The sequence below is a fragment of the Macaca nemestrina genome, chromosome 2, assembly GCF_043159975.1.
Source record: "Macaca nemestrina isolate mMacNem1 chromosome 2, mMacNem.hap1, whole genome shotgun sequence".
Lineage (NCBI taxonomy): Eukaryota > Metazoa > Chordata > Mammalia > Primates > Cercopithecidae > Macaca > Macaca nemestrina.
The window spans coordinates 85,269,700-85,293,608 of NC_092126.1; the positions used below are offsets into that span (position 1 = coordinate 85,269,700).

A 23,909-nucleotide genomic window follows, 5' to 3' on the forward strand; every position below is an offset into this window, starting at 1 on the left:
TTTTTTTTTGACACGGAGTCTCGCTCTGCCGCCCAGGCTGGAGTGCAGTGGCGCAATCTTGGCTCACTGCAAGTTCCGCCTCCTGGGTTCACGCCATTCTCCTGCCTCAGCCTCCTGAGTAGGTGGGACTACACGCACCCACCACCACGCCTGGCTAATTTTTTGTATTTTTAGTAGAGACGGGGTTTCACCATGTTAGCCAGGATGGTCTCGATCTCCTGACCTTGTGATTCGCCCACCTCGGTCTGAAGTGGGAGCTGAACAATGTGAACACATGGACACATGGCAGGGAACAACACACACTGGGGCCTCTCAGGGAGTGGGGAAGGGAGAGCATCAGGGAGAATAGCTAATGGATGCTGGGCTTAATACTAGTGATGGGGTTGATCTGTGCAGCAGATCCAAAGTGCTGGGATTACAGGCGTGAGCCACTGAGCCCCGCCTGAATCCTGAGATCTTAATGTTAAATGCTTGGTTCAAGCAATTGAACAGCAAGAGGAATGCTTGTTTGACTGGGTTGATTTTGCTGACTGGTTCTCTGCCCTGCATGTTCCCACCAACACTTGAAGGGTACAAAACAGCAGAGACATTGGTGGGTGCCAGAGAGAAACTACTTGAAAAGGAACCACTTCCACCATTATATCTTGAGCTAACATCTTTGGAGAAGACAGACTAAAGATGGGACCAAGATTTGGGGCCACCAATGGGAACTGAACTCCTAGTTTCAGAGGTAGGGGAAAAGGGTACTACACAAACTTTTATGAGTCTCTTGGACACTGGGGCTTAGGTCACTGTCATTCCCAGTTGTGGGCGAGAATGACAGGTGACCCTGGGAGATTCAGAAATAACACTGTCACAGGGAGTCGCCATGCACTTAATTGTTGATTCCTCTAGCACCTTTACTATGGCCAGAGATTGTAGTTCCCACTGCTAAATGTACAATACTTATATAAAGTTTGGCCTCCTGTACACAAGGCACCCATCGTGATTCTGAGGGTGTGCCCTACCAAATGGTTTCATTTGGATGAGCGTCATGGGATGCATCCTGTTTATATTTTGTTTTCCTGACCTTTTCTACGTCTTCCTCTAGTTCTCTGAGCATCTTTAAGACAGTTGTTTTTATATCTGGTAGATTCCCCAGCCATCAGGTCTTTTCAAGGAAGTTTCTGTTGATTTCTTTTTTTCCTTTGAATGGTCCATGCTTTACTGTTTCTTTGTATACTGATATGGTTTGGCTCTGTGTCTGCACCCAAAGTTCTTCTTGTAGCTCCCATAACTCCCACATGTTGTGAGAGGGACGTGGTGGGAGATGACTGAATCATGGGGGTGGGTCTTTCCTGTGCTGTTCTTGTGCTAGTGAATGGGTCTCACAAGATCTGTTGGTTTTAAAAATGGGAGTTTCCCTGCACAAGTTATTTTTTTGCCTGCTGCCATCCACGTAAGATGTGACTTGCTCCACGTTGCCTTCTGCCATGATTGTGAGGCCTCCCCAGTCATTTGGAACTGTAAGTCCAAGAAACCTCTTTCTTTTGTAAATTGCTCAATCTCGGGTATGTCTTTTTCAACAGCATGAAAATGGACCAATACATATACCTCGTGATTTTTTTTTGTTCAAAACTGAACATTTGGGTCTAGTAATGTGGTAACTTTAAAAATCAGATTCTCTCCCTTCCCAGAGCTTCCTGAGTCTTGTTTTCGGGTTGGTTTTTGGGGCGTGGTTGTAGGCTATCTGTATGCTGAAGATTAGCTTGAGGTGCAAACATAAGGTCTTCTTAAGTGTTTTCTGAGTCTGTACCCCTTTCCCTGGGTTTATGTAGTGACTTAATTTCCATTGTGTATGAGCTTGTTCCATATGTCCTAGACTTTAATGTTTGGCCCCTCCAAAAAAGGAAAGAGAAAAATGAAAAAAAAAAGGAAAGAAAAAGCACTTGCCTTTTAAATTTCCCAGAAGTCACTAGATGGTGGGGGAAGTAGGGTTAGGTTGCAGGGGGCAACAATAGGAGAACATGCAACAGTGGTTTCATTTTTCTGCACTTCTATGTTTAGAAGCAGCAATTTTGAGCACAGATCTCCAATAATTAGAATGAGCAAAGCTCTGTGTAAGCTACTCCAGGATCATCTGCACAGCTGCCTGCCAAGCAGCTGAGGGATAAGGGATGGTTAGAGCTGACAATGACTGAAAGTAACTGCAATTTACAATGTGATATTGTTTGGCTCTGTGTCCCCAGCCAAACTGCATCCTGAATTATAATACCTATTTGTGTCGAGGGAGGAAGCTGTAATTCCCATGTGTCAAGGGAGGGAGGTGATTGGATCATGGGAGTGGTTTTCCCCATGCTGTTCTCATGATAGTAAGTGAGTTCTCATAACATCTGTGGCAGTTTATCCTGTGTGCTCTCTCTCCTGCTGCCTTGTGAAGAAACTCGCTGTTTCCTCACCCGCCATAATTGTAAGTTTCCTGAGGCCTCCCCAGCCATGTGGAACAGTGATTCAATTAAACCCCTTCCCTTTATACATTACCTAGTCTCGGATATTTCTTCATAGCAATGTGAAAACAGACTAATACAGTTAATTGGTACCAAGGTGGTGGGGTACTGCTACAAAAATATGAAAAATGTGGAGGTAACTTTGGAACTGGGTAATGGGCAGAGGTTGGAACAATTTGGAGGGCTCAGAAGAAGACAGGAAGACGTGGGAAAGTTTGGAACTTCCTAGAGACTTGTTGAATGGTTTTGACCAAAATGCTGATAATGATGTGGATGGACAATTGTTGCGGAAAGTCAGAGACCCCAAACAGAGGGACTGGCTGGAGCTGTGGCACAGGAACATAAATTGTGAAGATTTCATTTCAATATGGACATTTATCAGTTCCCAAATGATACTTTTATAATTTTTATGCCTGTCTTACTGTAATCTCTTAATCCTGTTATCTTCATAAGCTGAGGATGTATGTCACCTCAGGACCACTGTGATAATTGTGTTAACTGTACAAATTGATTGTAAAACATGTGCATTTGAACAATATGAAATCAGTGCACCTTGAAAAAGAACAGAATAACAGCGATTTTAGGGAACAAGGGAAGACAACCATAAGATCTGACGGCCTGCAGGGTCAGGCCAAAAGAGCCATATTTTAATTCTTGCAGAGAGCCTATAAATGGACATGCAAGTAGGGAAGATATTACTAAATTCTTCTCCTAGCAAGGAATATTAATATTAATACCCTGGGAAAGGAATGCATTCCTGGGGGGAGGTCTATAAATGGTTGCTCTGGGAATGACTGTCTTATGTGGTTGAGATAAGCATTGAGATACACCTTGGTCTCCTGCAGTACCCTCAGGCTTACTAGGGTGGGAAAAAACTCCACCCTGGTAAATTTGTGGTCAGACCAGTTCTCTGATCTTGAACCCTGTTTTCTGTTGTTTAAGATGTTTATCTGCTGGGCATGGTGACTCACATCTGTAATCCAAGTACTTTGGGAGGCTGAGGCGGGTGGATCATGAGGTCAAGAGATCAAGACCATCCTAGTCAATGTGGTGAAACCCCATCTCTACTAAAAATACAAAAAAATAGCCGGTTGTGGTGGCGGGCGCCTGTAGTCCCAGCTACTTGGGAGGCTGAGGCAGGAGAATGGCATGAACCTGGAAGGCGGAACTTGCAGTGAGCTGAGATCGCGCCACTGCATTCCAGCCTGGGTGACAGAGTGACACTCTGTCTCAAAAAAAAAAAAAAATGTTTATCAAGACAATAGGTGCACTGCTGAACATAGACTCTTGTTAGTAGTTCTGTTTTTGCCCTTTGCCTTGTGATCTTTGTTAGACCCTTATTAGTAGTTCTGCTTTTTGCCCTTTGAAGCATGTGATCTTTGTACCTAATCCCTGTTCATACACCCCCTCCCCTTTTGAAATCCTTAATAAAAACTTGCTGCTTTTGAGGCTCAGGTGGGCATCACAGTCCTACCAATATGTGATGTCACCCCTGGTGGCCCAGCTGTAAAATTCCTCTCTTTGTACTGTCTGTCTTTATTTCTCAGTCAGCCAACACTTAGGGAAAACAGAAAGAACCTATGTTGAAATACTGGGGACAGGTTCCCCCGCTAGACAGTGAAGTCCAGGCAGAGGTGGTCTCAGATGGAGATTAATAACTTACTGAGAAATGGAGAAAAGTCACTCTTGCTATGCTTTAGCAAAGAGACTGGTGGCATTTTGCTCCTGCCCTAGAGTTCTGTGGAACTTTGAACTTGAGAGAGATGACCTGAAATTGGTACTATTGTTTAAAAGGGAAGCAGAGCATAAAAGTTTAGAAAAATTACAGCCTGAGCATGCAGTAGAAAAGAAAACCCCATTTTCTGGGGGAGAAATTCAAACTGGCTGCAAAAATTAGCATAAGTAATGAGGAGCCTAATGTTAATCATGAAGACAATGGGGAAAATATCTCCAGAGCATGTCAGAGACCTTGGCAGCAGCTCCTCCAATCACAGGCCTAGTGGCCTAGGAGATTAAAAATGATTTATTGGGCCAGACCCAGGCCCCCACTGCTGTGTGCTGCTTTGGGACTTGGTACCATGCATCCCAGTCACTTTAGCTCCAGCCATAGCTAAAAGAAACCAATGTACAGCTCAGGCTGTGGCTTCAGAGGGTACAAGCCCCAAACCTTGGTGACCTCCCTGTAGTGTTAGGCCTGTGGGTGCACAGAAGTCAAGAATTGGGGTTTGGGAACCTCTGCCTAGATTTTAAAGGAAGTATAGAAATGCCTGGGTGGTCAGGCAGAGGTCTGCTACAGGGGCAGAGCCCTCATAGAAAACCTCTGCTAGGGCAGTGTGGAAGGGAAATGTGGAGTAGGAGCCCCCACACAGAATCTCCACTAGGGCACTGCCTAGGGGAACTTTGAGAAGAGGGCCACTATCCTCCAGACCCAAAAATGGTAGATTCACCTACATCTTGCATCATGCAACTAGAAAAGCCATAGGCACTCAATGCCAACCCATGAAGGAGCCACTCAAGGCCATGGGAGCCCACCCTTTGCATCAGTGTGCCCTGGGTATGAGATATGGAGTCAAAAAAGATCATTTTGGAGCTTCAAGATTTAAGGACTGCCCTGCTGGATTTCAGACTTGCATGGGGCCTGTCACTCCTTCGTTTTAGTCCATTTCTCCCATTTGGAATGGAAGCATTTACCCAAGGCCTGTCCTCCCATTGTATTTAGGAAGTAACTAACTTGCTTTCAATTTTACAGCCTCATAGGTGGAAGGAACTTGCCTTGTCTCAGATGAGACTTTGGACTGTGGACTTTTGAGTTAATGCTGAAATGAATTAAGACTTTGAGGGACTGTTGGGAAGGCATGATTGGTTTTGAAATGTGAAAAAACATGAGATTTGGGAGGGGCCAGAGGTGGAATGATACAGTTTGACTGTGTGTCCCCACCAAATCTCATCTCAAACTGTAATCCCCACACCTTGAGGGAAGCACCTGTAATCATCACATGTCAAGGGAGGGAAGTGATTGGATCATGGGGGCAGTTTCTCCCATGCTGTTCTCACGATAGTGAGTTCTCGCAAGATCTGATGGTTTTATAAGTGTTTGGAAGTTCTTCCTTCACTCTTCTCTCTCTTGCTTCCATGTGAAGAAGGTCCTTGCTTCCCCTTCGTCCTCTACCATGATTGTAAGTTTCCTGAGGCCTCCCCACTCATGTGGAATTGTGTGTCAATTAAACCTCTTTCCTTCATAAATCATCCAGTCTCAGATATTTCTTCATAGCAGCATAAGAATGAACTAATACACAACCTAAACCTTCCTCTAGAAATTGCAAGCCTTGGATTACTCCAGACTTCCAAGACAGTTAAGTCATAGTCTGCCAATGCATTAGTTGGGTAGGTCAGGACAGAGATTCCTGATTCTTCCTACTCTATCATGTTCCCAGAATCTTCTTATTGTTTCTCTTAGTCTGTTTGGCCTGCTATAACAAAATACTATAAACTGTGTAGCAAACAAATAACAGAAATTCAGAAATTTGTATTATTGCAAGTAAGTGACAATTACCTTACAACCACATACCATATTTATCTGAAGAACTTAAAAACTCTCTCAAGTATAGAAATGCAATACCTTATAACAATCTTCTTCCTCTTTGAGGTATTTCTCATGATGATACCACAGAAAAACAAAAGTGGCGCCTTAAAAGAAACTATGAAAAGAAACTTAAAGCTTCTGTTTGTTCCTGGAATAGAATTTGAATCAAATCTAGGAAGGAAGCTCTTCCTCTTGAAAATTAACTGCCTGAAAACAAATCAGAAGAAACAAAAGTCAGTTATATAATGTTGGTGGACAAGGAATTTAACCATAGAGAGGACAGTTATGCAGTTCATTTTACTTTATACTAAAATGAGACTTTTTTTTTCCTAAGTAGGGTAAAGATTTTCAAAGTTACATTCAAGGGCTTATACCATTTGTGATATATTGACTTCCTTTCAAAAATTACCTTATGAATTTCCATATGAAATGAATTTTTCCAGAGTCTTTGAGGGCCTTAACCTAAGATTTTCCCCTCAGTATACAACAGTGACTAGATTTTTTCTGCCTGTACAACACTTCAACTATGTGGAACAGGTTAAGTCTTGTTGGATAATTCAGATTAGTAAAGGTACAAAATGATCATGAACATGCCTGATCACCATACCTGAAACTCACCCTAATCCTATAAAATGAATACTACTTTCCTTCCTATTTCAGCCTCATCCCAAGCAAAAGAAAAAAAATTTTGAGGCACTACTTATTTTTTATTATACACAAAAATTTACGCAGAATTATACATGTGACAAATGTAAAATGACATGCATTCACCAATGTAATATCATTCAGAATAATTTCACTTTCCTAAATATCCTCCATGTTCTGCCTATTTATCCCTCCCTCCCCTCTAGCCCCTGGCATGTATTATAATAAATGTGTGCTTACTACCAGATCATCTAAGGCAGCACTAGTGACATGTGAATATACCTTTGGAAACAATGGACTAAAGTTGTGTTAGCCATGAACAAGCAGCCGTAGTTTATCAATCGAGGTAGCAGCTTGAATTTTTCTGAGAAAGAGGATTATTGTTTCTAAGTATGACTTAAGTGGCAGAATGTGAGTCTAGAGATTCTGATACCCATATGTCACTACATGGAGAGAGGTCTCATGAGAATGAAGTCAACATGGGGGTGGGAGATGGAGTGGAAGACTGAGAGACCGAGAGAGAAAGGAGATTGATTTATGACTGCATCTTTTAAGTATCTGGATTTAATTATGCCTGAATGCAGCCTTATTCTTAGTCCCTAGACTTTTTAGTTACATAAACTGATACATTCTCACATTCAGTTGAGCCAGTTTGAGTTAGGTTTCTGAATGACTCAAGAAGTCTACTGTAGAAATTAGTCTATGGAAATGAAGTTTTACATGGAACAAACCCTAAATTGGATTTGTACAAGACAAGATGTATCACAGTAGGGTGGAAACTTTCCTATCCTGGCTGAGAAGGGAAGATCCTTGATAGGTGATAGCAAAACAGTCAACTAAACTGTCACCTCTTGTTGTTGTTGTTTAGTAGACCTTATTTTTTAGGTTCAGTTTTGGGGTCACAGAAAAATTGAGCAGGAAATAGAGTGCCCATATATTCCCTGCCCCTACAACTGCTTAGCCTCTCCCACTATCAACATGCCACACCAGAGTGGCACATTCTGGGTTATAATGAATCATTATCACCCAAAGTCCATAGTTTACGTTAGGCTTCACTTTTGGTGTTGTTCATCGTATGGATTTTGATAAATGCCTAATGACATGTATCCACCATTGTAGTATCGTACAAAATAGTTTCAATGCACTAAATACCCCCTGTGCTTTGCCTGTTTATCTCTGTCTCCCCACTAACTCCTGGAAACTACTCATCTTTTTACTGTTTCCCTAGTTTTGCCTTTTCCAGAATGGCCTATAATTGGAATCATGCAGTATGTAGCATTTTCAGATTGGCTTCTTTCACTTGGTAATATGCATTTAAATTTCCTCCATGTCTTTACATGGCTTGATAACTCATTTGAGTTTAGTGATGGATAATATTCAATTGTCTGGATGTACCACACTTTTCTTATCCTCTTGTCTACTGAAGAAAATCTTGGTTGCTTCCAAGTTTTCACAGTTACGAATAAGGCTGCTGTAAACATCCATATGCAGCTTTTTGTGTGGACGTGAGTTTTCAAGTCCTTTGGGCAAATTCCAAGGATATGATTGCTGACTCACATAGTAAGAGCATGTTTAGACTTATAAGAAACTGCCAAATTGTCTCTCTTAGTCTGTTTGAGCTGCTATAACAAAATACTATAAACTGGGTAGCTAACAAGTAACAGAAATTTATTTCTCACAGTTCTGGAGGCTGAGAAGTCTAAGATCAAAGCAGTGGCAGATTTGGTATTGGGTGAGAAGCTGCTTTCTGGTTCATAGATGGTGTCTTCTAGCTGTGTCCTAATATGGCAGAAAGAACTTGCCAGCTCTTGGGTCCTTTTTTTTTTTTTTTTTTTTTAACAAGGCTGCTAATTTCAGTCATGAGGGCCCTGCTCTCATGATCTATTCACTCCCAAAGATCCCACTCCTTACCATCATCATGGGGGTTAGGATTTCAACATATGAATTTTAGGGAGACGTGAGTATTCACTCTATTGTACTGTCTTTCAAAATGTCTGTATGATTTTGACTTCCCACCAACATTGCTCCACAATCTTGCCAGCATTTCGTGTCATTAGTGTTTTGGATTTGGGCCATTCTAATAGGCATGCAGTAGCATCTCATTGCTGTTTTAGGTTGCAATTCCTTAATGACATACAGTGTTTAATATCTTTTCATATGTGTATTTGATATGTGCATATCTTATTTGATGAGGTATCTGTTGAGGTCTTTTGCCTATTTTATTTAGTTATTTGTTTCCTTATTTTTGAGTTTTAAGAGTTCTTTGTAAATTTTAGATAACAGCTCTTTATCAAATATATCTTTTGCAGGTATTTTTCCCAGCTTGTTTTTAAATAAAATCAGACCATATCCTTATGCCAAGGCCTGATTTGGGGGTATTTAGTGGGGAAATATCAGGATATTATGTGTTGACCACTTTCTGCAAACATTGGTAAAGTCTTATCAATGACAAACATCTCTCCAGTGTGGCCTACCTGAAAGGCTAGTGGTAAGGGAAAAAAATTAAAGCTTTTGTAAGAAAGATACATCTTGCCTGTGTCCAGAAATCCAATGTGGTTGAAACCTGTATTCTTCGCACCAAGCTAAAGTAAGAGGAATCAAATCGGTAAAAACGTGGTTAGATACAAGATTGAGATCTGGGGATGTTTGATTCTTCAGTCTCTCGGTCTCCAACATATCCTTTGGGACTCTATTTATTGACAAAGTTGACAACTACCACCATTGTTAAAATCATTCCATGAAGTATAATGTGGGGTAGGGGAAAGGAGAACTGTTCTCCAATCCAGGCTACAGGTTTGCACTGCCAAGATGCCCTCTCCAGGTTGAATGCTGAAAACTTACAGAATAGACAAAGCACTGAAACTTGTTGGCACATGACAATCCCTCAGATTAAGCTCTTAATGCAAGAGTCATAACTAATCAGACCTGTGGAACTGAACAAACATAAATCAACAGAGGCTAATAAACTTTAAAAGAGATGTATTCCTGGATAAATTCCAAGCCTATTACTTAAGAAAGCAAGAACCAGAATGATGTGAACCTGAGAGGCGGAGCTTGCAGTGAGCCAAGATCTCGCCTCTGCACTCCAGCCTGGGCGACAGAGCAAGACTCTGTCTCAAAAAAAAAAAAAAAAAGAAAGAAAAGAAAAGAAAAACAGAAAAAAAAAATCTGCAAAAATACAGCCCCTGTTGCAAATCCCAACCCTTAGAGTTTATACCAACAGGAAACAGACTAATATATGCATCCCTCAGAAAATGAGTTCTCACTGGTGCCCATATTAGCTAAGATCAATAGTTAGCTTGCAGGACTGGGGAAAGCCAAGTTGGTTGATTTAGAAACTTGCTCTACTGTCTTGGCAGGATATAATTGCTATCCTCATTTAGCAGCCATTATCGATGCAGCAAAGCAGTGTCCTTTGTATTTTGTTTCCCCATTTTCCTATTTGCAAAAGGAATTTTTATTGTAGTTATGATGTTTCCCCTCCATTATTTTAGACTGGGAGTACAGAGGATGAATAAATATGTCATTTAGTCCAGATGCCATTAACATAAAGTCTAGAGAGAAATGTGCATCTCCCAGAGATCCTGGAACTTGTATGCAAGAACTGGTGCAACTTGAGGCTATCTCCCTTCCTAGAAGAGAAACTCTGTGTATTTTTGGTTGTATGCTGATGCGTGAATTGTGTTAGTGGGGAGAATTCTGATGATTGTTTATATGAGGAAAAAGAAGAATGTGAAAGTTGGGCTGCTGAGAGACGCACTTAGTAGATATCTATAGTTTAGGTCTATCCAGTATCCATTCTCCTTTTTGGTATTCACACTTAGATTTATCTTTGAGGGAACCACCTTTCCCCTATTTCATTCATGAAATTTCAGTGAAACTGATTCTATCCCCAGGTCCAGGCAGAAGCATTATTGGCTTAGGAATGGCAGGTAACCCAAATTAATCCAGTGAGAAAGAGTCAGCTCTGGAAGATTTGTTAGAGTCAGAAAAGATCACTTCCTTTCTCCTTCTCTGCTAACATGGTAGACTATAATCCTGGACTATAATGGCAATCTTACTCCTATTTAGGAAAAATCTGCTGAGAATGAAGCCAACACCGAGATATTCCTGATTTTATCTTTTTTTTTTTTTTTTTTTTTTTTTTTTGAGACAGAATGTTGCTCTATTGCACAGGCTGGAAGGAATGCAGTGGTGCAATCTTGGCTCACTGCAACCTCCTCCTTCTGGGGGTTCAAGCGATTCTCCTGCCTCAGCCTCCTGAGCAGGCGCACAACACCACACCCAGCTAATTTTCACTAGAGACGGAGTTCTGCCATGATGGCCAGGCTGGTCTGACACTCCTGGCCTCGAGTGACCTGCCTGTCCTGGCCTCTCAAATTACTAGGATTACAGGCATGAGCCACCGCACCCAGTCCTGATTTTATCTCTTGATCATCTGGATTACACTCTACCAGAAGGCACTCCTGGGACTTTTGGATTGCACAAATCAATAAATTTTTTCTTTTGCCTGAGTAATTTTGTGCTGGGTATCTGCTCTGGCTGATATAGTTATGTTAGACTGACTCTGTATTTAAGTGCTGGTAGTTATTTCCTAGTTAATAGACTATTAGATAACTTACTTTCAAGTATATATCCTTTTTCCTTTGTAATTTTGTCAAATCCTTTAAGTATTCATTTCTGATTCATTTCACCGAACTCTGAATCTTCTGGGAGGGGCTGGAAAAAGGGTTGTTATTTCTCCAGTTTGCATGCTTCAATAGACCAGGTGTTGACAGCTGCTGTCTGAGTCAATGCGTCTGTGACTATGCCCTGCCAGTTACGAAATATTTTGAATATCATATCTAATTGGTAGGGGGACACTGGTCTAAGTTGTTCTTTGAATATATTTTTTGTTTGTGGACAATAATCTTAATATAACTGACTCCCAGATGGCTTCAAGTGTAGTTATAACTTTAATCAAATAATAGAAGAGTATGGAATTTTACCTAACATTTAAATCCAGAATAAAGTTTTGCAAAAAGAGCTCTGTGTGGAACTCAGGAGGGCTCGAGCAAGCCACTAGTCCTAATTTTCTGGATCTGTAAAATAAGAAGTTACTATCCTTCAAACTAAATTTTTATGATTCCATTTGGAATAAGGAGAAACAAAAGTGAAAGCACTACGTTTAAAAGAAAAAACTTAAGGTCACTTTAGAACATAGCTACTTCTGGGAAATCAGGCACATCTCAAATTTGATAAGAAAGTCAAGCACATAAGCATGCAAACACTCATAGGAACACATAAATAAATACACATACAATGGAAAAAAAGCATTGCAGCATTGCAGGCTGTTCTCTAACTCCTGAACTTGTTTTATTTAAACATGAGGAAGGTATGATGGAACCCAGCATTAAACAGTGTTACTGGCATTTTTTTTTTTTCTTTCTGAGATTTGGACCTTAAGTACATCAATCCTTTTCAGACTATGCCAGGAATATTTAAAGCAGATTTTACCAGTTAATCTAGGCACACCCAGGTTTAAGTCTCTCTCTATTTGCTTACTCCAGTATAAATACATTCTAGAAGTTATTTTTTGTTGTTCTTTTTTGCTAGTTTGCTTGTTTTTCTCTGTTAAGAATTTTATTGATGATAACTTTTAGTAACTTGAGGAAATTTTTGAGTATTCACCTTTACTGTGGAGTTTTTCATGAACATAGGAATCTGGTGATATCAATTTAATCAAAATTTAAAACTCAGAGTACATATTACATCCCTCTTGACTTATTCCCCATCATTCTAAAAATCAGAGATCAGCCACTATGCAGTGGTGTCCTTTAACTTTTCAGTAATATAGATTTAAAACAGTAAGGAAAATTCTCATATGAATTTGTGTTTATTGATGTTAACAGATGCACTTGGAGATTGGGTGGGAACTTTTCTAGCTCTGCCTTCTCTGTGTTTCATCCATTGTCATCACTTGGGGTTATTGAAGGACTTCCCTTCACGTCCTTTTATATTCTGATTCCTTATAAAACCTGAAGGTAATTTTTAAAATTTTTTTTTGTTTTCTTCTGGTTTTTTTGAGATGGAGTCTCGCTCTGTTGCCCAGGCTGTAGTGGCAATATCATGGCTCACTGCAACCTCTGCCTCCTGGGTTCAAGTGATTCTCATGTCTCAGCCTCCTGGGTAGCTGGGACTACAGGCACGAGACACCATGCCCAGTTAATTTTTTGTATTTTTAGTAGAGATGGGGTTTCGCCATTTTGACCAGGCTGGTCTTGAACTTCTGACCTCAGGTGATCTGCCTGCCTCGGCCTCCCAAAGTCCTGGGATTACAGGTGTGAGCCACCGTTCCTGGCCTGGAGATAATTTTTAAAAGTCATTGGCTCCACTCACGAGATTTCTCTTTGGTTCCAAGATTATGTAGCCACTTTGCCCATAAACCTAAACCTACCACTGCCATCTATTCATGTCATTTCTTCATCTTTAAGGGTATTTGCTCACAATTCTCTGTATAACACAGAGCAGAGAAATAATGGAAAATAATATTCTACTTCTAATGCTATTGCCTGCTTAGATTTATTTCATTTCTTCTAGAACCCCTTCACATAGGCCAGTAGTTATTTCTTGCCTCTTATTTTTTCTTTCTTTTCTTTTTTGTTTTTTCTTTTCTTTTCTTTTCTTTTTTTTTTTTTTTTTTTTTTGTTGTTGTTGTTTTAGAAGGAGTCTTGCTCTGTCACCTGAGCTAAAGTGCAGTGGCCCGATCTCGGCTCACTGCAACCTCCCCTCCTGGGTTCAAGCGATTCTTCTGCCTCAGCCTCCTGAGTCTCCTGAGTAGCTGGGATTACAGGCGCCAGCCACCACACCCGTCTAATTTTTGTATTTTTAGTAGAGACGGGGTTTCACCATCTTGGCCAGGTTGGTCTCGAACTCCTGACCTTGTGATCCACCTGCCTTGGCCTCTCAAAGTGCTGGGATTACAGGTGTGAGCCATGGCACCCAGCCTCTCTTTTTTTTATAATAACCTTAGGTTGATGGGTATGTGTGCAGGTTTGGTATATAAGTAAACTCTTGTCATGGGGTTCTGTTGGATGGATTGCTTCATCATCTAGGTACTAAGCATAGTACCCAATAGTTATTTTTTTGGATCCTCTTCCTCCTCTCACCCTCCACCCTCAAGTAGTCTCCAGTGTCTGTTGTTCCCTTCTTTGTGTCCATGTGTTCTCATTATTTAGCTCCCACTTATAAGTGAGAACATGTGGTACTTGGTTTTCTGTTCCTGCATTAGTTTGCTAAGGATATGGGCTCTAGCATCATCCATGTTCCTGCAAAGGACATGATCTCATTCTTTTTTATGACTGCATAGTGTTCCAAGTGTATATGTACCACCTTTTCTTTATTCAATCTACCATTGATAGGCATTTAGGTTGATTCCATGTCTTTGCTACTGTGAATAATGCTACAATTAACATGTGCATGCATGTGTCTTTGTGATAGAACAATTTACATTCCTTTGGGTATATATCCAATAATGGAATTGCTGGGTCAAATGGCAGTTCTGTTTTTAGCTCTTCGAGGAATCACCACACTGCTTTCCACAATGGTTGCTCTAATTTACACTCCCACCAACAGTGTATTGGCATTCCCTTTTCTCACAACCTTGCCAGCATCTGTTATTTTTTCACATTTTAGTAATAGCCATTCTGACTGGTGTGAGATGGTGTCTCATTGTGGTTCTGATTTGCATTTCTTTAATGATCAGTGATATTGAGCTTTTTTTTCATATGCCTGTTGGTTGCACGTATATATTCTTTGAGACGTGTCTGTTCATGTTTTGCCCACTTTTTAATGAGGTAGTTTTTTCTTATAAATTGGTTAAGTTCCTTATAAATGCTGGATATTAGACCTTTGATAGATGCATAGTTGGCAAAAATTTTCTCCTGTTCTGTATGTTGTCTGTTTACTCTGTTGATAGTTTATTTTGCTGTGCAGAAGTCCTTAAGTTTAATTAGAACATATTTGTCCATTTTTGCTTTTGTTGCAATTGCTTTTGCTGTCTTTGTCATGAAATTTTTGCCCATTCCTGCATCCAGGATGGCATTTCCTAGGTTGTCTTCCAGGATTTTTATAGTTTTGAATTTTACATTTAAACCTTTAATCCATCTTGAGTTGATTTTGTATATAGTTTAAGGAAGGGGTCCAGTTTTAATCCTCTGCATATGGCTAGCCAGTTATCCCAGAACCATTTATTGAATAGTTTATCCCCATTGCTTGTTTTGTCAGCTTTATCGAAGATGGTTGTAGATATTAGCCTCATTTCTGGGCTCTATTCTTTTCCAATAGTCTATGAGTCTCTGTTTGCACCAGTACCATGCTGTTTTGGTTGCTGTAGCCCTGTAGTGTGTAGTTTGAAATCAGGTAATGTGATGTCACCAGCTTTGTTCTTTTTGCTTAGGATTGCCTTGGCTATTCAGGCTCATTTTCGGTTCCATATAAATTTAAAAATAGTTTTGTTTTTTTTTTTGTTTTTTTTTTTTAGTTTTGTGAAGAATATCATTGGTAGATTGATAGGAATAGTATTGAATCTATAAATTGCTTTGGGCAGTATGACCATTTTAATGATACTGATTCTTCCTGTCCATGAGCATGGAATGTTTTTCCATTTGTCAGTGTCATCTCTGATATCCTTGAGCAGTGTTTTGTAATTATCATCATAGAGATCTCTCACCTTCCTGCTTAGCTGTATTCCTAGGTATTTTATTATTTTTGTGTCAGTTGTGAACGGGATTGCATTCCTGATTTGACTCTCCAGTTGCCTGTTGTTGGTGTATAGGAATGCTAGTGATTCTAGTGATTTTTGTATGTTGATTTTATATCCTGAGATTTTGCTAAAGTTGTTTGTCAGCTCACGGAGCTTTTGGGTTGAGATGTTGGGGTTTTCTATATAGAATCATGTCATCTGCAAACAAGAATAGTTTGACTTCCTCTCTTCCTATTTGGATGCCCTTTATTGCTTTCCCTTGTCTGACTTCTCTGGCCAGGGCTTCCAATACTATATGTGGTTGATTTTAGAGTATGTGCCCTGTGGTGATGAGAAGATGGATATTCTGTTGTTTTGGGGTGGAAAGTTCTGTAGAGATCTACAAAATTCATTTGGCCCAATGTTGAGTTCGGGTCCTGAATATCTTTGTTAATTTTCTGCTTCAGTGTCTGTCTCATACTGTCAGTAGAGTGCTAAACTCTCCCACTATTCTTGTCTGGGAGTCTAAGTTTCTTTGAAGGTCTCTAAGAACTTGCTTTATAAATTTGGGTGCTCCTGCATTGGGTGTGTGTATATTTAGGAAAGTTAGGTCTTCCTGTTGAAATAAAACCTTAATCACTATGTAACATCATTCTTTGCCTTTTTTTTTTTTTTAATCTTTGTTGGTTTAAAGTCTTTTTTGTCTGGAACTATGATTGCAACCACTGCTTTTTCCTGATTTCCATTTGCTTGGTAGATTTTCCTCCATCTCTTTGTTTCGAGCCTATTTGTGTCACTACATGTGAGATGAGTCTCTTGAAGACAACATACCACTGAGTATTGCTTTTTTATCCAGTTTGCCACTCTGTGCCTTTCATTTTTTATTTTTACTTATTTATTTATTTTTGAGACAGAGTTTCATTCTTGTTGCCCAGGCTGGAGTGCAATAGTGCGATCTCAGCACACTGCAACCTCTGCCTCCCAGGTTCAAGCAATTCTCCCGCCTCAGCCTCCCAAGTAGCTGGGATTACAGGCACCTGCCACCATGCCTGGCTAATTTTTTGTATTTTTAGTAAAGGCAGGGTTTCCTCATGTTGGCCAGGCTGGTCTCAAACTCCTGACCTCAGGTGATCCACCTGCCTTGGCCTTCCAAAGTGCTGAGATTACAGGCATAAGCCACCATGCCCATCCTTTGTGCCTTTTAAGTGGGGTATTTATCCCATTAATATTCAAGGTTAGTATTGATACATTGGATTTAATCCTATCATTGTGTTGTTAGCTGGTTATTATGCTGACTTGCTTGTGTGGTTGATTTATAGTGTCACTGGTCTGTGTACCTAAACGTGTTTTTGTATTGACTGGTAATAGTCTTTCCTTTCCATATTTAATGTTCCTTTCAGGATCTGTTGTAAGGCGGGTCTGAACTTCCTAGGCATTTGCTTATTTGGCTATTTCTCCTTTGCTTATTAATATAGTTTGATTCTGTGTCCCTACCCAAATCTTATCTCGAATTGTAATCTCCACATATCAAGGGAGGGACCTGGTGGGAGGTGATTGGATCATGGGGGCAGTTACCCTCCCACCAATGCTGTTCTCATAATAGTGAGGGAGTTCTCATGAGATCTGATGTTTTAAAAGTGGCAGTTTCCCCTGCACACACTCTCTCTCTCTCCTGCTGCCATGTAAGATGTGCCTTGCTTCCCCTTCACCCTCCGCCATGATTTTAAGTTTCTTGAGGCCTCTTAGCCATGCATAAGTATGAGCCAATTAAACTGCTTTCTTTATAAATTACCCAGTCTCAGGTAGTATCCTAGCAGTATGAGAATGAACTAATACACTTAAGAAGCTTAGTTTGGCTGGATATGAAATCCTTGGTTAAATATGTTTTTCTTTAAGAATGTTGAATATCAGCCCCCAATCTCTTCTGGCTTGTAGAGTTTCTGCTGAGAAGTCTACTGTTAGCCTGATGGGGTTCCCTTTTAGATGACCTGCCCTTTCTCTCTAGCTGCCTTTAACATTCTTTCATTTCAAATTTGGAAAATCTAACAATTATATGACCTGAGGATGATCTTCTTGAGTAGGATATTGTACAGGTTCTCTGTATTTCCTGAATTTGACTGTTGGCCTCTCTGGCAAGGTGAGGGGAGTTTTCAGGAGTGATATGCTAAAATGTGTTTTCCAAGTGGTTTTCTTTCTCCCCATCTCTTTCAGTGATGCCAGTGATTTATAGATTTGGCCTCCTTACGTAATCCCATATTTCCTGGAGGTTCTGTTCATTCATTTTCATTCTTTTTTAAAAATTTTTGTCTGGCTGTCTTGTTTCAGAGAGCCAGTCTTCAAGTTCTGAGATTCTTTCCCCAGTTTGGTCTATTCCACTGTTAATACTTGCAATTGCATTGTGAAATTCTTGCAGTGTGCTTTTCAGCTCTATACAATCTGTTAGGTTTCTTTTTAATACTGGCAATTTTGCCTGTCAGCTCCTTTATCATTTTATCATGATTCTTAGTTTCCTTGGATTGTGTTTTGCTGTTGTCCTAAATCTCAATGATCTTCATTCCTATCTATACTCTGAATTCTATTTGTCATTTCGGCCAACTCAGCCTGTTTAAGAACCCTCATTGGAGAACTGGTGCTGTTGTTTGGAGGACATAAGACACTGGCCATTTGAGTTGCCAGAGTTCTTACATTGGTTATTTCTCATCTTTGTGTATGGGTGTTCCTTTAACTGCAGTGTAGATTGACTACAGTCAGAAGACTTTTTTCCTGAATATTTTCATAGGGCTGAGGCTTTGTGCAGGGTCTTTATTTGTGGCTGACTTCTTATGTTTGGTTTTACAGGGTAGGTATGTTAGTGAGATATTTTTGGTATTGAAGCTGTGGGGTGTGACCCAGTAGGTGGTGCTTAGGTGCTTCATGAAGGTCAGTGGGTGATACAATTTGATGACATAAGATTCAAAACTGAGAGGCTTTAAGGAGGAGAGAAGGAGATGAGGGGTTTTGTGTAGTGGTCAGTAGGTAGGCTCTTTTCCAGTCATGTGACTCCCCTGTATTTCCTCATGGTTGCAGCTTGGCTCTCTCTCAATGCTCTGAAAGTGTGGACTCCTCTCCCACTTGAGTGCTGGCTATAGATTGCAGCTTGGCACTCCTAGGCTGCCCACCACAGCTCTGGGGAGATCTCAGGGTTTATGTTTCCTCCCCAGCTTGCAGGCAGCAAAGGGAAGGACCTTAGCAGTGGTTGTGACTGAGGGTCTTTTACTTGTCTCCTGGGGACTCCACCCCACAGAGATGCAGGTCAGCAATTGCTGAGTGTGATCGACCCAAGATGGGGGAACTGTGCTGTGGGTCCAAACTGGGGGTTCCCTGCCTGGTGACAAGCAGCAGGGGTGGGCGGGACCCGTGGGAGATGGACTGGTCTCTTCTCCTTGGGTTAACTGCAGTGCATTGGCGGTGTGGATGATGCACTAAGGTTCTTTGCCGTTTAATTAGTCTAAAGGTAGTAGGGGTAGTACCACTACAGAGGCAGTGGCAGAGAGGCTTTTGGTTGCCTCTGGGGGCTCCAACCCCAAGAAATGCAGAGTCACTGCTTTGGGAATGTTCAACCAGTGAGGTGGGTGGCTGCATTGCTGGTGTGAGTTGGAGCCTCCACTTGTTGGGGAGCAGGGGTTCAAGGGCTCACTGAGAGGAGACACTGGTCTCCTCTCCATGTGGTCACTGTGGTGTGCTATAAGCATAGGTATAACCCTCGGGCCCTTTGTTTCTTCCCCAGACTGAGGGGAGCAGGGTTAGAACTGCTGCTGTGGCAGTGGCAGAGGGACCATCATATGCCTCTGAGAGCTTTTCCCCTCAGGACACTACCTGTGGGTATGCTTAGCTGTGGGTGGGGTGACTGTTCCGTGGTCACGAACCAGAGGCCCTGCCTGGTAAGGAGTAGGGGGTGGGGGTTCCCAGGAAAGAGAAACTGAACTCCTTTCCGTATGGTGGCTGTGGTGTGCTAAAGGTGCCAGTGTAGTGACTAGGACCTTTGTTCCTTCCCCAGCCTGAGGGCTGTTAGGGCAGTAGCACTGCAACTGCAGTGAGAGGGTTTGTGGGTTCACTCTGGGATTTCCTCTTCGAAGAAATGCGGGGGTGCCTCTGATTGAAGTGGTCAGGCGGAAACAGGGTGGTTGTGCTGGAGTGCCCGGTTGGGCAACCCTACCCAGTGAGGAGAAGTGAGGACTGGGACTTGTGTGGGGAACAGTCTGGCCACTTTTCTAAGGTGGGTGCTCTGTGCCGGCTGTCCAGACCAGCCCCTGGTACTCAGGGAGGACTTTTCAGAACCTGGAGATAGTAAGGGCGAGGGCTGCAAGACAGCAAAGATCAGAACACCCACCCTCTCATCCTCCCACCCCCACACACACTGGGAGTGCTGTCCCAGAGAGTTGTTGAGCTGCTACTGGCTCAATATCCCTGGCAGGGGGTGGGTGGAGACCCAGGACAGGAGGACTCACCCAGTGAGGAGAAGCAGGTTTGGAGACTTGTGTAAAAAAGCAGTCTGGCCACTTTTCCATAGGGCAGCTGTGTTGTGCTGGGGGTCCACTCCAGTCACTGACTGGTCACCTTGCACTCTCTAAAGCCTGAAAGCAACAAGGGCTGAAGCTGTGAAACAGTGAAGATGGCCGCCTACCCCTTCCTCTGAAAGCTCCCTCTCAGGGATGTGTAACGCTGCTACCAGTAGCTGGCTGGAGTTCTAAGCCAATGGGTCTTAGTCTGTGGCTTCTGAAGTGCTATGGAGGTGTGGCCTGCAGATCTTCGCTGCTCAGCTCCTTGGATTCAGCCCTTTTCATAGGAGTATGTATGGGGGTCTAACCTCCCACTTTTCTGGAGTAGCAGTTACTTGTGCCAGGAAGCCAGGATGCCAGGATATCTAAGGCTCCCGGGGCTCCGTGTGCACCTGAGCTAAGACTCCCCATAGCTCTGTGTGTGAGACTGAAGGCCCTAGTGGAGGGGGTTCATGAGGGGATCTCCTGCCCCAAGAGTAGCAACGATCCCTGGGAGAAGCATTGGTCCGCAGTTGCTCATTCACTCACTGCTTCCCTGGATGGGGAGGCTCCCCTGGCTCCATGTTGCTCCTGGGTGGGCGGCTGTCCTGCCTTGCTTTTCTCCCTTCTCCATGGGTCAAGTTGTTTTCTTGATGAATTCCAATGCGTGTATCTGAATGTTTCGGTTGAAAGTGCAGTATGTACTTGCCCCATCTATTCTCTCTGTGAGAGTAGTACACACTGCTGCTTCTAGTTGAGCGTAAGAAAAATAAATACCCCTTTAATGTGTTTGCTAGAAGATAGAAAACACTGCAAAGAACAGAGTAGAATTCATATTCTTAAAAACAAATATGAAAACTTATTCTACTTTCCTTCTTTACAAATGAAAATAAGCATATTTATTGTCCTCAATGCACTTTTTCCTTTGAAATTATGATTCCTCAGAAATACCTTTGGGGTTAAGAATATCAGCTGTCACACAGAGCTAAATCCTTTTAATTGTGAATTTTTCCCCACAAAGCTGAATGAACTACATCTTGACAGGGCAGGCAAAGCATTAAAGTGAAATATTTTTTCCCTCATTTTCTTTTTGTTTTTCTTTCTTTTTTATTTTGAGATGGAGTTTCACTCTTGTTGCCCAGAGTGCAATGGCATGATCTCAGCTCACTGCAACCTCCACCTCCCGGGTTCAAGTGATTCTCCTGCCTCAGCCTCCAGAGTAGCTGGGATTACAGGCACATGCCACTATGCCTGGCTAATTTTTTTATTTTTAGCAGAGATGGAATTTCACTACATTGGCCAAGCCGGTCTCGAACTCCTGACATCAGGTGGTCCATCTGCCTCAGCCTCCCAAAGTGATGGGATTACAGGTGTGAGCCACTGCGCCCAGCCCCCACTCTCTGAGGTGAGATAAAGGAAAAGTTAATCATTCATACTCCTTTTCTTGGGTTCAGCTGCTACTGTTACCTCTGATGGAGGACCAGGGATTTCTGGGACTTGAACTCTTATTATAGAAGGTCAGATTAGCCTTATGCTGAACAGCAGCAGCTACCTGGGCCTTTTTCCCCTGAATAAAAGTTCTGAAGATCTAAAATGAAAATATGAAAGGAAAGAAATTATCAAGTTCTGTCTACTAAATATCTCAGTGGATTTCCTTAAACACTAGAGCCTCAACTGGCAGATTTGTCTTAAGGCCTTTGTTTGGAGTGTTTTCCTACAAGTCTCAATGTCTAACAAAGGCAGGCGTTCCCGGTCAAGCTCTGCCAAATTCACCATGTGACCTAGGACCTGAAGTGAACTTTCGTTTCTCCTATTCTCTCTCTTTCCGACCTTCCCTCCCTCCCGAGGCAATGCAGACAGGAACTCAATACATTTTGAGTTCTCCATAGGAAAAGAATTATTATTATTAAAACAATAAGCTATCAAGATAAATACCAATATATAATGCATATATATTCATCTATACATCAATATATACTAGCTTTCATATCTGTATTCTCTTTTTTCTTTCTCATCCAGAACTCAAGAAGACATGTCTGTATCCCTTTTTTTTTTGAGACAAAGTTTCACTCTTGTTGCCCAGGCTGGAGCTCAATGGCATGATCTTGGCTCACTGCAACCTCCACCTCCCGAGTTCAAGCAATTCTGCTGCCTCAGCCTCCTGAGTAGCTGGGATTACAGGCACCTGCCACCATGTCTGGCTAATTTTTGTGTATTTAGTAGAGATGGGGTTTCACCATGTTGACCAGGCTGGTCTTGAACTTCTGACCTCAGGTGATCCACCTGCCTCGGCCTCCCAAAGAGCTGGGATTACAGGCGTGAGCCACTGCACCCCGCCCAACATGTCTGTATTCTTAAGGCTGTGGAAGTGTCTTTACTATTTTGTTCTCTTAGGTGAGAATCCGGTCCTCACCCTACACTTTATTCCTCAGGTGAAGAGACTGTGTGTGTGTGTGTCCATTCAGGGAAGCATGAGGGCATTTGAATTCAGCTGAGCAGATTTAGTCATCTAGGAGCTGCTCCGTTAAGTGTTTAACACAATAGTTAACAAAACAAAACTAGCAGGAAATTAATCTGGAATTTCCCAGTAACTACATGTTTTAGATAAGTTTTTGAATTGAGTCCAAGATGATGTGATAGTGCATGTTCATAATTAACTAAGAAACTGGGAAAAGCTTTCTTAATCTAAAAACAAAGCCAAAAATCTTTCCATGCAAGGAAAGAAAATCTTAATTGATTAACTCATTAATAGAGCAGGGAAAAGAAAACAAAAGCAAAAGTGAAAAAACTAACTTGAGATCTGGCTGAACTCATAATGTGTATTTGTTTTATTTCCAGTTGCTGCTTACCCTCATTAGCTGTGCAAGACCGAAGGATTTTTTGCTTTCTCTTGCCTGGCAATTGTTCAGTCCAAAATTTAGCCATGTTATTTTTGTGTTATTATCAGGAGCAAGAGGACATGTGTATTGGTGACAGAAGAGGGGTGAGAGGGCAGGGATGAGATGAATCTGATTAACTTCAGGGCTTATTAGAATAAATCTTGTAGGCTTGAAGAATCTAGAGAATCTTGTAGGCTTGAAGAATCTTGTAGGCTTGAAGAATCTTGTAAGCTTGGAGAATCTAGAGTTCTCTGAGAAATGGTAAACAGACTTTATAAATCCTGGCTATGTTGCTGCTATAATCTTCCCCTGACATAATCCCAAGAAATAGAAACAAAAGGAAATAGAAATCTAATAGAAATAGAACTATTTCCCAAGAAATAGAAAGTAAAACTGACAAAGCCAATGGAAAGAAATCGGTTTGGAAGCTGTTAATTTTCACGGGATCTGTGTTCAGTAACTGCCCTCTATCGGCTCCCTGAATAGCACACTATATAGGACGGAGAATCTGAAAGGCCTTTTTGCTGGTTTTCTTACGAACAGGGAGTTCATAAGCCAGGACCTTCTTCAGCCTCCAAGGTAAAGAAATTTGTGATCTCCAAGCTCCCTCTTGTATGTATTGTGAACGCCACTGTCAGAAGAGAAACACCAAAGCTACTCACCTGGAAATGTTGCAGTATGAAGGCCAGGTATTTGATCGAGACTTTATTTAAATGTTAACTCTGTTAATGAATTTCTTTGCTAACTTCCCCTGCTTTATTTTCATGCCAAAAAACAGAGAGGTGCAGAGAACAGAACTCTGCACCACAGTCTAAAAGTGTTAGTTTCAGGCACAACACTGCTGTTTTTGAGCTGTGGGTCCTCAGACAAGCTATTTTAGCTTTCCGAGCCTCAGATTCCCACTTGCCTGCTTCTTCACCACTTCCTGGGGGGATAAGAGAAGACCAAATGATATGTTTGTGAAGGTGCTTTGCCACTGGTGTGTACCCTATGCAGACATGAAGCAATATTGGTAGTACTTTATAAAAGTAAGACGTCATTTTCTCATTCACAGGACTGAGGATTAGAAAGAATAAT

The 23,909-nt window shown here is 41.6% G+C and overlaps 1 long non-coding RNA gene across 1 annotated transcript in view; it reads right to left on the reverse strand.

Moving 5' to 3' along the window:
* The window catches only part of LOC112423868 (uncharacterized), a 38,533-nt gene extending 14,859 nt beyond the window's left edge, over positions 1-23,674 (reverse strand). The window contains exons 1-2 of the long non-coding RNA XR_003014433.2: positions 22,367-23,674; positions 21,421-21,541 (exon numbers count right to left, since the gene is read on the reverse strand). This is a non-coding gene — a long non-coding RNA (uncharacterized lncRNA). The remainder of the gene's footprint in view (positions 1-21,420; positions 21,542-22,366) is intronic.
* Positions 23,675-23,909: the final 235 nt, after the last annotated feature.